The sequence below is a fragment of the Chiloscyllium punctatum genome, chromosome 13 (assembly GCF_047496795.1).
Source record: "Chiloscyllium punctatum isolate Juve2018m chromosome 13, sChiPun1.3, whole genome shotgun sequence".
Classification (NCBI taxonomy): domain Eukaryota; kingdom Metazoa; phylum Chordata; class Chondrichthyes; order Orectolobiformes; family Hemiscylliidae; genus Chiloscyllium; species Chiloscyllium punctatum.
In genome coordinates this window covers 93,529,103-93,544,884 of record NC_092751.1, presented here as the reverse complement: position 1 = coordinate 93,544,884, position 15,782 = coordinate 93,529,103, and the positions used below count along the sequence as shown (strand labels likewise).

General features: G+C 38.4%; 1 protein-coding gene across 5 annotated transcripts in view; it reads left to right on the top strand.

The window, feature by feature from the left end:
- Positions 1 to 15,782, top strand: part of adka (adenosine kinase a) — a 283,424-nt gene that overhangs the window by 201,203 nt on the left and 66,439 nt on the right. The window lies entirely within an intron of this gene.

Genomic DNA, 15,782 nt, shown 5'->3' with positions numbered 1-15,782 from the left:
CTCAAATAAAGCAGGAGCAGAGTGACAATCCAATGATGATTGCCACTCCTCAGAATAGTAAGACCTCTATGGATATATTTTTGTTTCTCAAGTGAAGTTTTTTTAGCTGTCAGTATTACACTTCACAGCTCCATGTGTATTTTTAGCTGATGATCTGAACCATATAAAATTTATGAATGCTTATTTGTGTGTGTTTAAAAAGAGCTCATCAATGTAGTTAAGAACTTGTTCGTAGTCTGTTCTACATATTCACTACTATTTGGGTCCCTGCACATGCATATGCTTGGCAAGCCTGGCTTGAGGTTGACAGTTTTGTATTCATGTTTCCCAGTTTTATATCTGAAAACTAATTTAGTTGCTTACTATACCCATTTCTTTTATTGTTGCTTAAGGTTGAAATAATTAATATTCTTGAAAATGAAGTCAGTTTTGGAATTTCTACAATTTAGAAACATCAACCCAAGAATGAAATCTGCTTCACTTCTCCCAAAAGTCATTGTCCTTTTGAACTATATGATGCTCAAAACTGCACATGACACATGAAACATGATCTTGCTCCTAACAATTTTGGTTTAAAATAACTGGTTTTAACTTTTTTCTGTGACTGTTAATTCAGCTTTATTTCAACTCCTTATCTTTTTCCCTTGTATTATGTATGGTTTCTGGTAGAAGCAGCCTTATACACTTATTTAAGGAACTCAGATGAGCATTAAAAGGCCTTGGCTTGCTTCTAAACCTATCTTTAATTCTTGCTTGAAGCAAGTAGGACTTTCAAGCAGGTTTCAAAACAATTGGACTTGAACATTGTCAATGCATGCTTACTGGAGTGTTTTGCCAACTTGTCAGTGTGGGAGAAATCTACTTCGTGCAAAATTAGGTTTTGTAAGATGAGAGATCTATTTTGGGGTAAAAGTAAAATACTGCAGATGCTGGAAATCTGAAACAAGCACAGACTGCTGCAGAAACCCAATCTGACAGCATCTGTAGAGGGACAACCAGAGTTCAAGTTTCTCGTCCAGTCTGACTCTTCACTTTAGGGTGCTGTCATGTTCAGAATAGTTGATGGTTAGAACACCAGCTATTTACAAAAGTGTTTTTGAAATAAAGCCAATAAGGTACAGCTGAAGGGTGATAGGACATTGCTTATACTGTTGAATTGTATGTTGAGCTGGAAAACAGCAAGGAAAATTGTTTTATTTTGTGTGAAAACATCCCACGGCATTTCACAGGACAATCAAAAAATTGACATCAAGCCAATGTTTGGTTATTATTGAGGGTGACCAATAGCCTGGTCAAAGTGAATTTTTGTAGGGGTTTTAAAGGATCAAAAAAAAAGTGGCGAGACTGATTTACTTCAATTCTTATTCAACCTGTAATGAATGCAAATGGTACTCTGCAAGGATATAAAGAAGCATACGTTTCATTAAACAATTTTGAGCACAATTCCAATATGCACATGATAGCCATTGCTTTGCTAGGACCTTCAGCTATGAAAACAAATTCCCTTCCAAGTAAAAAAAAAATTAAGCCATTGGATTTTTAGGGACGTTGTGGAGCTAAGATGACAAGACACTGAATCAGGAATTGAAGAAATTTAAATGAGCAAAAACTTTACATTTGAGGTGATGCAGGAGTTGGTTGGTGCATGTTAGCATACAATCAGCAGTGAATGAACTGATGTGCATAAAGGGTAAAATATTGGTGACCAGTCAGGATAGTTTTCAATATTTGATACTACAATGTGTCTGGTAAATTACGCAAACTTATATTTGTAAAAGTTGCATGAAAGTGTTCTTTTTCACTTTTTTCCCCTCTCATTCCCACTTGTAATTTTGATATTCTGCTCCTGAAGAATTTTTCAGGGAACTCTGTTTATAAAAGCTATTGGGGTCATCATGTCAAGTTATAGCTGAAGCAAAAATGAAGTGCATAAGAGTAAGTTTAAAACCCAAGTATTTACCTTGGGTAAGAAGGCTGAAAAGAGGATGTTATTTTTAATCCAATTTTTGAGAGGGCTTTAAAGACTGTTCCATTGCTGTCAAGGTCTGGCTTTTTTTGATAGTAATTTCATGTCCTCACAGTAGAGAGAGAAATCTTAGCATTTGAACCGATTAAGAAGAGGTATAAGTATACTCATTGTTGAAGGAAATAGTGCAAAAATTACATATTCTGTATCCCAGTCTGGGACCTCAATGAATTCCTTGTCGAAGCTGAATAGTTGAAGATACTTGTCTGTCACTCTTCTTTCCAAAGCGTACAGTCCAAGTTTCTTTCATCCTTAGAAACATTTTTGTAAATCTCATCTGTACTCTCTCTTCAATGGAGTCACATCCTTTCTATAACGTGGCATCCTGAAGTCTGCATAGTGCTAAAATTCAGTAAGTGTCTTCAGCATAACGTGCTTATTCTTGTACTTGCTGCTTCTTTTAAAAAGCAAACTCAGGATACTGTTTACTTAATTGCTCTCTCTACCTGTTGTGTCACCTTCAGTGATCTATGCGCGTAGACACATGAGTCCCTCTGCTCTTATACCACTGTTGTGTAATGATTGTCCTTGAACTTCCAAAGTATATTGCCTCACTTCTCCAGATTGAATTTTACATTGGAGGTGTAGACAGATAAGGGACAAAGTGTCAATGTCCTTTTGGAATTCTGGACCGACTTCTCTCCGTATACAATGCTTCCAAGCTTTGTATCATCCACAAACATTGAGATTGTCCCTGATGCCAAGATGCAATCATTAATACAAATCAGGGAGATCAAGGATCATAGTGTCAACCCCTGGGGAACTCTCTGCTACTTCCTGGAGCCTGAAAGATATCTCCTGACCAATATTACTTAATACTCAGCCAATATTTTATCCATGTTGCTACTGTCCCTTTTATCCCATGTGTTATAGCTTTTCTCACAAGTCTGTTGTGCAGCACTGCACTGAATGCCTTCTGGAAGATCATGGACACCACGTCAACATTACCCTCATCTGCCTTTCTGTCACTACTTCTTTAAGAAAGAACCCTTTAGAAATGCATGCTGGCTCTTCCTAACAATCTACCTTCACCATGTAACTACTCATGAATAATTACCTTGAATAATTCCCACCACTAAAGTTTATCTGTCCATTCTGTAATTTGTTAACTTATCCTTACAGTCTTTTTTGGACAGTGATGTAATATCTGCAATTCTCTAGTCCTCAAGAACCTCCTTGTACCTTGAGAAGGCTGACAGATTATAGTCAGTATGCCTGCAATTTTCACTGTCACATCCCACAATATCCTTGGATGCATCCCCCCTGTCCCGGTGCATTGTCAGCTTTAAGTATCGATGGCATATATACTTCTTCATGGTTATCAAGATTGAACCTTTGTTATGATGTAGATTCCTATTCTGTCACCATGGCCTGGGTAACCATGGTAAAGATGGATGTGAGGTATTCATTTAACACGTCATTGTGCCTCTTGCCTGTATGTGCAAATTACTTTTTTGCTCCCTAATTAGCCCTGCACATCCTTTCTCCACCTTTCTGCTAGTTTCCCAGAATTCTGAAAATTCCCTTTAAAGGCCCCAAGTCTTTTCTCATAATCCCATTTCATTTCTCTAATATGGTTTATCACCTTGCTTGTGACCCTTCTGTATTCTTCTTAGTTCTTAATTGTATTTTTTAACCTGACAGCTGACATAAGCATACTTTTTCTTCTTTATTTTACTTTGTTTCTTTGTCATCCAGAGAGCTCTGGATTTGTTTGCCCTTCCTTTTCCTCTTGAGGGAATGTACCTCAACTGAAGCAGAACCGTGTCTTGTTCAGAGGTAACTGTTCAGCTGCAGTTTTCGCCATTTTTTAAGTGCATCTGGCCCAGCTGCTTTCTTTCCCCATTGAAATCTCCTCTAATTATTTGAACCTTGAATTGCCTATTCTCCTTTTCTATCATCGTCCGAAACCTGAGTATATAATGATCACTGCCCCCTAAATGTTTCCCTACTGACACTTGATCTACTTGGCCCACCTGATTTCCAAGAATCAAGTCCAGCAGTGGATCCTTTCTTCTTGGACTGGATGCATTGCTGCACGAAATTGTCCTGGATACAATACAGAAGTTGTAGCCCCTTTGCAATGTTAATACAACCACTGTTCCTGTACATGTGGGTTTTTAAAATAACCAACTCTAACGGTTGTATCTCTGCATGCTTTCCATTCGTGGTCATTTTGTAGAATACAAGCAATGTATTGCAACCTTTTTTTGTTTCTTAGCTCTTTCCGGACTGCCACCCTTCTTGCTTTCCATACCTTCCTATCATCTCTGAATACCTTGAGCCTGGTCTCTGTTATTGCTACAATATCATATTTCCACAAGGTAATATGGCAACATTCTTGACCCTGGTTCCAAGGAAGCCAACTGCTTCCCTGGAGTCATGTCTGAAGACACAGAAATGCCTGTCTATCCCCATACTGACCAATTCCCTATCGTGGTGTCACAAACTTGACTCTGACTGTACTCCCTTGAGGGACCAGCGCCCTCACCGTTACCAAAACAGTGAGCTACATCCACTCTTGGATGCCGGGGGGTCACCCTTTTCATTTCTGTCTCTGGGTCCTAAAGCTTGTGACCACATCTCTGAACGTTGGGAGAAAATTTGTAGGTTTTCTTGTCAAATATACCACCTGGAAGGAAACCTTTGGGGAATAAGTGCTTTCACAGCTCGCTCCAAATAATATGTCAATTTTTAATTTGTATAGAATTTAACATGTATAAGAAAGTTACAGCATTGAGCTGCATACTTAAATGAGAAAGTATTATTTTTATACTGTCTTAAGTGGGAGGAACAGCTTTGTATGTTGTGGCATGATGGCAGTATTGTCATAATCGGTTCATTTTGATCTGAAACTAGTTTTATTTTTGATCACAATACTTTCCTGTTTTTCCAAATCTGATACTTTATAACACTGTATTTGGTGCTCTGAGTTTTGTTGTTGGTTAATCTATTTTAATCACTCGGAGTGTCTAATTGTTCACTTACTTAGCTTGTGATGAGTTTCAGTTTCGGAGCTAGATGTACTGTAATTGGCCAAAGGAGAAGCTACATTTTCATATCGGCATAATAACCTGGATGACTGAAAATGGCAGCACTTTGAAATGAAAATGCTCTAAAAATGACTAGCAGAAAAATAAATTGGAAAATCAATGATTAAATTGTCAGGTATGTCATGCAGAGAAAAAGAGATTGCCCTTAGTTGCACTAATAGCCACAGAACAAATTTGTCAGCAATAAAACAGATTAAAGAGAGGTTTCAGCTGATCTGTTCTAAAGTTATAAGTATTCATGATTTCCTGCTAGATTATTTTTAACCATTGATTTAAGAACTGACAACTGCTGTGTAAATGACAGAAATTTGTTGGCTGAGCTGTTCTATTATGCTAATCTTTCAGTCAGTTGCATAAATATGAGATTAGCCATAATGAATTCTCGAACTATGGTAAATATAATATTCATCAAAAGCATTCTAATTTTGTTGTAGACAAATACAACCCAAGTATACTACAGGGATGAAAAACTCATTAAGGTAGCAATGCAGAGCTAGAGAGAGAGCACATCCAGGTGCCATGCAATTCAGAATACATTTGTTGAAATAACTTCATAATGCTTGACAAAGGGCCTTTCGAGTTTTTAGTTGCATGTGGAATCAAAAGACATGTACTTGGCATTTTAGAAAAAAAGTAACCAATCAAATAAAATTCAGTTGTACATATTGAAGCCACCTTATATCTTCAAATGTGTAGAATCTAAGTGGCACTAATTAGGAAGCCTTGATTCACTGACTTTCTTTGCACTGATTAAAAATATTAATTTATTACTTGCACACAATTGTCAGCAATCCAAAATTAGACAAAATCACTTACTAAAGATAATGGCTTCTTTTTGTCATTTTGCAAGAAACTGTTATTGAAATGTAATGATTGAACTGCATATCTGAGCTGAATCAGAAACTTGGAATCCGAACCAAATAAATTTGATTTCTTTGGGAGATGTTAAATCATGTGTACATCATCTCACCAAATCTAACAGCTGGTGTACACCAGGCAGTTGAGGAAAAATTCCGATAACAATCAGTTGTGTGTTCTTGTAGGTAAGTTGACAGTATCACTTGAACTAAATCTGTGCGTACAAGATTTCAACATGACAAACTAAGGAAATGGACTTCAGTATTAGCATATAGATGATATGCTCTTGGGAATGGTGAATTACTCAGTTTGTTCCATGACTTAACTGTGAAGGTCGTCTGCATGCAGGAATAAACTAGGTATTTCAGTATTCCCCATTGTATCCTTTGAAGGAATATCTGTACTGCATTGTTTGTAACTCTGTTCATGTGTCACCAGCTACATCATTTCCTTTATGACTGAAGCATTCATGTAAATCAGAGGGGAACAGAAACTATGCACAGAGCAATTTCTATCAGCACTGTAGAATTCATTTTAAAAACTGTAATATAAACCAAACCAAACCAAAAAGCCTCATGCAAGTTAAGCACTTTATTTTCTGCCCTAATGTATTTTTTGTTTTTTTTAATACTACCTACAACTCACTTCCACTCTCAGATTGAGTCCATTGGTGGCTGTACAATCTGATGCAACTTCTGCAGACTCTGCCACAGCTTCTGCAGACTCTGCCACATCTGGGATATAAGGTGGTCCTGGGAGAGGGTGGAAGGGAAATTGGTATGGCAACGCGCTCCTTACACTATCGCCTATCTTCTGCTTTTTCCGAACAGCAAGTCTTGAGGTATTCAATACATTCCCAGAAGCTTCTCCTCCACTCTAGATGGTCTTTGGTCAGTGATTCCCAGGTGTCAGTGGGAATGTTGCACTTTGCCAATGAGGCCTTGAGGGTATCCCTGAAGCATTTCCTCTGTCCAGCTGGGCTCACTTGCCGTTCGGAGCTGGGCATAGAATGGCTGCTTGGGGACTGTCATGTTGGTCATGTGGACGCTGTGATCAGCTCATTGCAGCCAATCAAGGGTGGTCTGTGTCTTGATGCTGGGAAGTTGGCCTGGTCATGGACACTGGTGTTGGTGCGTCAATCTTCCCAGATGATTCACATGATCTTTCTCAGGCAGTGTTGGTGGTTTTGCTCCAGCACCTTGAGGTATCTGCTGTAGATTGTCCATGTCTCAGAGCCATGTCGGAGGACAGGAACCACCATAGCTCTGATTACCATGAGCTTGATGTCAGATCTGTTGTTGTCCATGAACACCTTTTTCCTCAGCTTGATCTCTTCCGCTCTCACGTACCCATGGTTCTTTCTGTGTTTTCTGTCTACTGATCTTTTTACAAATTACCAAAGCTCAGCAATCATACATGTATGCCCTAGCATTCTTTCAGTATGCTAATCCTTCATTTTATAAACACCAGACCTTTTTCTGTATTTTGATTGTGGACTGAAATGGCAAAAGAGCTGTTTTAAAAATCAAGGATTATTGAGGGATAGTTGCACTTTTTCGAAAGCAGGCATTCATTGAGAGGGCTGTTTGCACAGGTGCTTGTTCAAGAGGTGGTGGAAAGTTTGTAGATGTGCTGGAGCCAAGGATATGTACAAATGAAGATTCAACTGACAACCAGTAGCTGACCAGTCGGAGAACTAGTGACCAATTATTGTTTACAAAATCCTTGTGCCTACCAACTACTACATGATGGCTCCTTCAACAGTGTAGGGCTATGAATGAAATAGTGAGAACTCCTCAGATCGCTGCAAGCTAAAGTTTTTTTCTCCATTCCCTGCAGAAAAAACACTTTAAGACTGAGGAAAATCAGTTTAATTTTCTTTTAGCAGTTGTTCTAAGTAGTAACTTTTAATTAATAAGTCAAAGATCTTTATAAGTGTGAACCAGTCACCACGTGCTTCCTGTAAACAAGTGAAAACATACACAGAAATTGATCAGAACAAGAATCATCTCAGCAAATCCTGAACAGTGACCACTGAATTGTTTTCCCAATTTTTCCGTCTGCCAAACTTTCATGTTTTATTCCCTGTCTGCCTTTGTGTAGAAGGACAGTTTATAAAGGGTATAAAGTTTTAACTCTGAGAAAGTGAGGACTGCAGATGCTGGAGATCAGAGCTTGAAAATATGTTGCTGAAAAAGCGCAGCAGGTCAGGCAGCATCAAAGGAACAGGAGAATCAACGTTTCGGGCTTATGTTCCTTTGATGCTGCCTGACCTGCTGTGTTTTTCCAGCAACACATTTTTAAGCTAAAGTTTTAACTCGTCAACTTATGTTCTCATGGTTCATAAATGTTTGCCAGTAGCTAGAATCATTCTGTGCTAACAGCTGTCAAGTACAGAAACCAAGTCTGTGTTTTTTGTCAACCTGGATTTGAAAATCATGTAAGTTGTGGAATTCTGTGTACAGGTTGTTCTGCTATAACGCGTGCTTCGTCAGCACGAATTGACTATTACACAATTGATGAATTGTGGATGTTGTTTACGTAATGCAAACTTTTTGCTGAATGGGCATAGTGTGATTTCCATAGTATGATCGTCTCCAGTGCAATTTCTGTAATAGTTTCCCATAGGGCAATTTTCCAATGTGTGAGGTTTCAGAGGAACACAACTGTTGTGTTACAGCAGAACGACCTGTACTCTTCAAAATCTTGAACATTGTGACATCTGTGGGAGTAGTAAGGCTTGATTTGCAGTGTGCTTCTTCAGTTAAGGGTAGCAGGTCACTTTTCTTTGCCAAGATTAAATCACTGTCCCTTGATTTCTGCCACAGTTTCATTGGGACAGTGTGAATCAGCTCTAAAAAAGTGCCTTATTAGCTCACAACTTTTCATGTTGAGTTTAACTTCATTCCAAAATATATTGACTTGAACTGGAACTTCACAATTGCTAACGCTAACACTGAATTATCCTTGAGGTATAACAATTCATTTTTTCAATGATCGTAATCATACTGAAAGTTGTTAAATTCCAAATCAAAAGTAATTCAATAAATTTCATTTTGAGCTAAATTTAAAGGTCCATTTATGTGTTTTGAAATCCTGATCGTGATGTTCAAAAGGTTTTCTGATATTCTGGAAATGCATCTTACACATATAGTACAGTTGTACTCTCGAATGGCAATAATTTCACTTCATTGTGTTTATGATGTGCGAGAGGAAATGTATCAATGCAGCAGTACTTTTGTTTTAGGGTATTGTGAGTTCCAAAGATACATTAACATTATGGTCGTTCAGGACAACGCAAGGGAATTTCACTGTCCACTTCAGCTATTTAATACTATTCCATAATAATAGTATAGTGCTAGTTTTATTTGAAATTCAGTCCCCTTATTGGAATTAATTAAACTAAGGTGACTTTAAATATATGCCTTTTGGAATACGGTCTTGGCCTAGACTGAGTTTCAGTTAATCATAACGCTGTAATTTTACATTTGTCCCAAGTTTCATTTATGTCTATGAAAACATTTGTACCACTCAAGTATTTAACTCATTTGAATGGGTGTTTCATGCTTCTATTATTCAGTAATAATACAAATGATATTTTCCACTAACAGAATGACTACCACACAATTGATGAGCATAATGTATGAATTTCAGTGCCAGGCATGTAGACCTCATGTCCCTTATGATTGAATCAAACAACATGTTCTCCAATTGCTTGTAATTGATAGAGTACAGACCATACCCAACCAACCACGCTTGGGAACAAAAATTAGAATGTGTTTTTAAATGTGATCCCCAAACTCAAGTGTTTATAGCTAGAAAAATTTAAAGCCATTAGTCAAATTTTTAACATGGCTCATTTACGCTTGCTAAAAACATGTATAATTTTATATGCAGAGACCTAAAAGGAATCCGTTCACTCAAATTTGCCAATCAGTCAGCATCCTCCTTATAGTATTAGTTGTTTTGTTCCATTTGAAATTTAACATTCTTTCTATGGCCCTGATGAGTGCAAGACACAAAGCTTCAGCAAATGCATGTCTTTTTAGCAATAATTTCAATTAGCTTTTCAAGTACTTCTGAAAATTGTTCTTCAAGCAAAATGTTAGAAAATCAATTTGGAATGAACTTAATCTGAATGTTAGTATAAACAGAGCTGAAGAGGTGCTGCTTTACATAAACATTAAGGTAAGATTGACAACCCAGCGTAAACTGGCAAAGATCCAGTGATTCATCATAGGGTGTCGAAACTGAGGGATTTATCTCAAAAACATTGTCATTAAGAATAATTCAACTCATGAACATCCATTACAGAAAAGTCATCTAAAAGGCAAAGCATTCAATAATGGGCAAAATTATTTTACATTTAAATTAATTGGCTTTCATAAAGATTATATCTCTTAGCTTTGTGTGGAGAGGTACCACATGATGATTTGGCATTCCCCATTTGTGAGGATATAAATCAGAGGTGATGGTAGGAATCAGTGGTGTAGTGGTAATGTTACTGGACATTGATCCAGCACTTGAGGTAAATGTTGTCAGAATATGGGCTTGAATCCCACCAGGGTAGATTGTGAAATTTGAATTCGCTAAACCTGGAATAAAAACATAGCCTAAATGGTGACCATTTAACCACAGTCAGTTGTGAAAAAAATTGGTTCACAAATGTCCTTTGAATGATGAATATTTAATGTTGTCATGAGTCTTTTGTGCTGATTCAAACACACAGATAAGCAGGAGGCTGGAAGAACACAGCAAGCCAGGCAGCATCGGGAGGTGGAGAGTTGACGTTTCAGATGTAACCCTTCTCCAGTCCTGCAGAAGGGTTACACCCGAAACATTGACTTCTCCACCTTCCGATCCTATCAAGCTTGCTGTGTTTGTTTAGCCTCCTTCTTGTCTACCTTGGATTCCAGCATCTGCAGTTTTCTTTTTGTCTCGATCCAAACATGCAGACCAGGTTAGCCAATGCATCTGAGAGCTGACATTTGCAACAATACAACTTTTCCACAGTTGAGCTTTGTTATTGATATCCAGAGTAGATCTTAAACCCACAATCTTCTGGCTTAGAGGCAACCAATCTGGAATTGATCTGCACTGTTGGTACAACATTGACCTCCAGATAATTAATCTAGCAGCATAACCACTGTATTATCATGCTCACTGTTTTTAAGTACGAAATTCAGTGACATTCACATACTTAGTATGCATATACAGAACACTTTTTTTCATCAATCTGATACAGTGAAGACTATATCATTTATGCAGCCTATTTGCACAGCTCTCAGAGTTACCTTTGTAACAATTCAGTTACACCATTATATATATAATGAAAGTATGCATTTCTGTTCAAGAATTGTAATTATAATGCATGTCCCTCAAAAGCACATGTAAAGGACATTTTCTTCAGGTTTTTATGTTCCAATTAATGCCAGTGCAAATGTTAATTATCAGGATGAACAGATCACTGAATTGACCCTCAACTGTGCTTTGGATGAATAAATTGTTTACAATTTGTTTTGAAAAATATAAAATCCTTGTTCATGTAAAATGAAATACTATAGATGCTGGTGATCTTCTGTTACGATTCATTTGTGACAAATGGGCTGTACTGCTTGGGCCAGCATTTATTACAAATTCCTCTACTCCTACTTATCCTTGAGAAAATGATGGTGAGCTGCCTTCTTGGGAAGGTGTGAGTTGCCTCCTTGTTCTGTAGCAGACCATTTGATGTAAGTAGGCCCACAGTGCTCTTCGTGAGGAAGTGATAGGGTTTTAAACCAGCAACACTGAAGAGGTAATAAACCCTCCAATGCTGGCAACACCCTTGCAAATCTTTTCTGAACCCTTTCAACTTTCACATCATCCTCCCTATAGGAGGGAAACCAGAATTGCAAACAAATTTCCAAAAGTGGCCTCCCCAATGTCCTGTACAGCCACAACATGACCTCCCAACTCCTATACTCAATGCTCTGACCAATAAAGGAAAGCATACCAAACACCGCCTTCATTATCCTATCTATCTGTGACTCCACTTTCAACAAACTATGAACCTGTACTCCAAGGTCTCTTTGTTCAGCAACATCAATATGTTCCAAGTCACTTTGTATTTCAGAAGTTCTTTGTCTGGTCTGGAATTTCCTCTTTCTGATGAAGTAATGGCTTTTGCCATTCACCCCACATATAGGTGCGATGCCATATCAGTTGCAGTCTCTGTTAATCTGGTATTTGGATTAATTATGGCACTCCCACAGGGGATCTTTCACATCTGCAACCAGGGAAGGCAACATGAACACTCTTCAATCAGACTGGTTGAAGAATTGTTCATTGTGTCTCAGGTAGTACAGTTATAACGTGGAAATCAAGAACCTGGATGAGAAAACTGTAGCTGAAGCTTCTTGCCAACAAACGTGACACCCGGTGCTTTGTCAGATCACCAGAGCAATATGTGGACCTGATACCGTTGTCTCAAACTAGTGTGGAGTAAGGACAGAACCCTTTTGAGAGACAAAACATTTGCCATTCATAGAGAAAAAGCTTCAAAGAACTCTTAGATTGTAGATGAGGATATGCTTGAGAAATCTCCAAACTCCCCATCAAGTGTGATTTTGAACTATCACCTTGTGCGGCAGAAGTCAAAGCTGCTATTAAACATGTGAAGAGTGAAAAAGTCACAGAAGTCAAGCAGGAATCCATCATCACCTTTACCCTTCTTTCCATTTTCACCATCCTTTGTCATGTCAAGGGCAAGCTGCTCAGTAAACGTGTTCTCTATTAAATGTTTCTTTAAACATCCAGTACTGTTCATCAGTGGTTTTACCCAATAGCAAATATTCCCAGTTTATTCCCAATCTGTCTCATATCATGAAAGTTGGCCTTCCCTAAGTCTAAAACTCTGTTAGCTGATTTATGCTTTTTGCTTTCAGATGTGACATTGAACTTGATTATGCTATGATCACTATTTGTTAAATGTTCATGCCTAACTAGGTTACTGATTATATCCGGCTCACTGCAAAATCCAAAATTTGCTGCATTTATACAACCTAGCACTTCTGTGTTGCTACTGGGGGTTTGTTCACAACATTCATTAGAGTTTTGGATCCTTTACCATTTCTCAGTTCCCTCACTGTGGACTCCACTGAATATTTGCCCCTCATTATATCCTGCCTCACTACTGAAGGAATTTTGTTTCTAATCAGTAAGGCTACTGTGCCTCCTCTTGGAGATAGTGGGGACTGCAGATGCTGGTAACTCAAGATCGATAAAGTGTGGAGCTGGAAAAAGCACAGCAGGTCATGCAGGAAAGTTGATGTTTCCGGTCCGAATCTTTGTTCTGTACCTCCTCTGCCGTTTCCCCTTTCCATTCTGTGAGCTTTATAACCTGATGTATTTAGTTTCTAGTCCTGACCATCCTGCAGCCATGTCTCAGTATTTGCTACTATACCATAATCTCCAATTTGAATTTCTCACCTGCATTTCATTTAATTTATTCCTAATCCTCTGTACTTGTGTGAAGAATCCTAATTTGGGCCATATTCTGTAACCTGTGCCTCAGTAATGGTGCTTTATTCACCTGTTTATTATTCTCTTTTACAGTTTAATCAGTACACTTATTATAATTCAACTGTTACCTGCCGTGAAGTAGGTTCCTGGGTGGCTGTTTCTTTACTGTTTGTTGCATTACTCCTGGTTTTGAAACAGCATTGACTTCCCTTGAGCTCCCTCTCCAACCCCACCCCACTTCCTAAATCTCTCCCTCTCCGTAGCCCTCTTTCCCCCTCCCCACCCATCTATCTCTGCCTTCCACCCCATTTACTAGTTTAAATTGATTACCCTTGTTATTCTTTCCACTAGGACATTGGTTCAGGTCGAGCCTGTCCCATTGGTGTAGTTCCTTCATATCCCAATATTGATTCCCGTGCCCCACTAAATGGAGCCCCTTAATTCTTAGCCAATTTATATGTGGCTCAGGAAATAATTCAGAGATTACAACCCTTTTGAGGATCTGTTCTTTAATTTTGTTCTTAATTCTTGATATTCCCCAAACAGAGTCACTTAGTTTTGTTGTTGATCCCAGCATGAACTCCAATAACCAGATTCTTTCACTTCAATTTCCTTTCAAACCCTTGCCTTCGTACCAGCCAACAAGTGTGTGGCTTTCAATTGTGTTTACAAGGGATCTGTACCCCTAAGTTTTGGAATGCTCTCCCACTACCATTTCTTGCTCCCTCCACTAGAATAGCCTCGAGTACATAGAGCAGTGGCCAGTTTTTCCATCCTCCCTATAGTCCTTTTCCTCATCTACCCAGGGAGCAAGTATTTCGTATCTGTTGGACAAGGTGAAGAGTCGAAGCTCCTCCAATGCAAAGTTCAAGATACCTCTATCTACCTTACTTGTGGTCATACCCACCCATCTCTGACCACTGGCCAAATTTAAAGTACTTAACCAACAGAGTATGACTGCTTCTTGAAACACAGAATCCAGGAAACTGTACCCCTCCTTAATGTTTCACAGTGTTCAATGCTCAGACTCGAGCTCATAAACTCTGCGCTGGAGTTCCTCGACCAAATAAACTCTGATCTGGAGTTCCTCAACCAACCAACACTTGCTGCAGATGTGGTCACTATGATTCACATCATGTAATCACAACATATTGCTTGACCCTGCTTCTCTAAATTATTTAATAGTTTTTGAATTTGTCATTTTAAATTTACCTATTAGTCTTTATTGTAATCTGTAACATACTTCTCCAATTTACCTTTAATCTGAAAGTGACCTGGAAAAGTTATTCAAATTAGTGTTTCTTTCCCACCAGTCAGCTTATGGCTTTTCCTGTGATGTCATTTTTGTCACTGTTTCAAGCCCAAGTCTCCTCCCCAACTGGATTCTCTTTCCCCTCATGCCCCAAATTCCCAAAGACCTTACTTTGATATTAAAGAGCAGAAGTATTCATTGATTGAGGGAAAAGGAGAGATAGATAATCTCTTCTCTCACCTAACCCCCTCTTTCACCAAACTCTAGTTATGCTCAAATGCAATAAAGTAGCACCCCAGTGCACACAAGGCAGCACTGAAGGAGGTCATCTTGATAGCCCCTACTTCAAAGGCTTCTGAAGCTGGATTAAACTGATATATTCTGGAATTCCTTCTTAACAGCACTGTGCATGTCCCCATATCCCAAGATTGCAATGTTTCAAGAAGTGTGATGATATTATGGCTTTAAGAAATTTTTTTTTGAAGCAAGGTTTTGAGCCACAGGTACCAAGCTGTCTATGAAAAGCCAGTAAAGTAGATAGTTTGTGAGGCCTTGAGTTTTTTTTTAAAAGTTAGGACAATTTAATGCAGCATGAATGGGTGGAATCAGACTCCCATTGAACTAGGAATTTAGTTGAGCTTTCAGCAGTTGCTCTGAAGGGTCTTGTTTCCATGTGATATGACTCTATAACTAATACCATAAGTTGCTGGGATTTTGAAACTGGTTGTGTAAGCTGCTACATCTTTCTCTCTGTTACAGCTAAGAGCTTGGGTTCTCTTTCTGCTGCCAGAATCGTATGTGAAATCTATTTTACTGTCTTTGCCTTTGTCAAGGATATCTTTTAAGAGTGGCACTATATTGGAACAGTTGCTGTTTGGTAGTTAAATAATCTCTTAGTTTGTTAAGTCTTCCAGGTGAGTTAAGTGATACCAAGTCTTCTTTCTTGCATTTGTATTTTATGTTGGAGTAAGAATAAAGTGCATTTTGTTTAAAGCAAAGTAGTATGACCAATTCCATTTCATCTAGAGCACAGCATCTTGCATTTGCCTTTATACAAGATAAAAGTGAGGGTCTAGGCTATCTCTTTGAT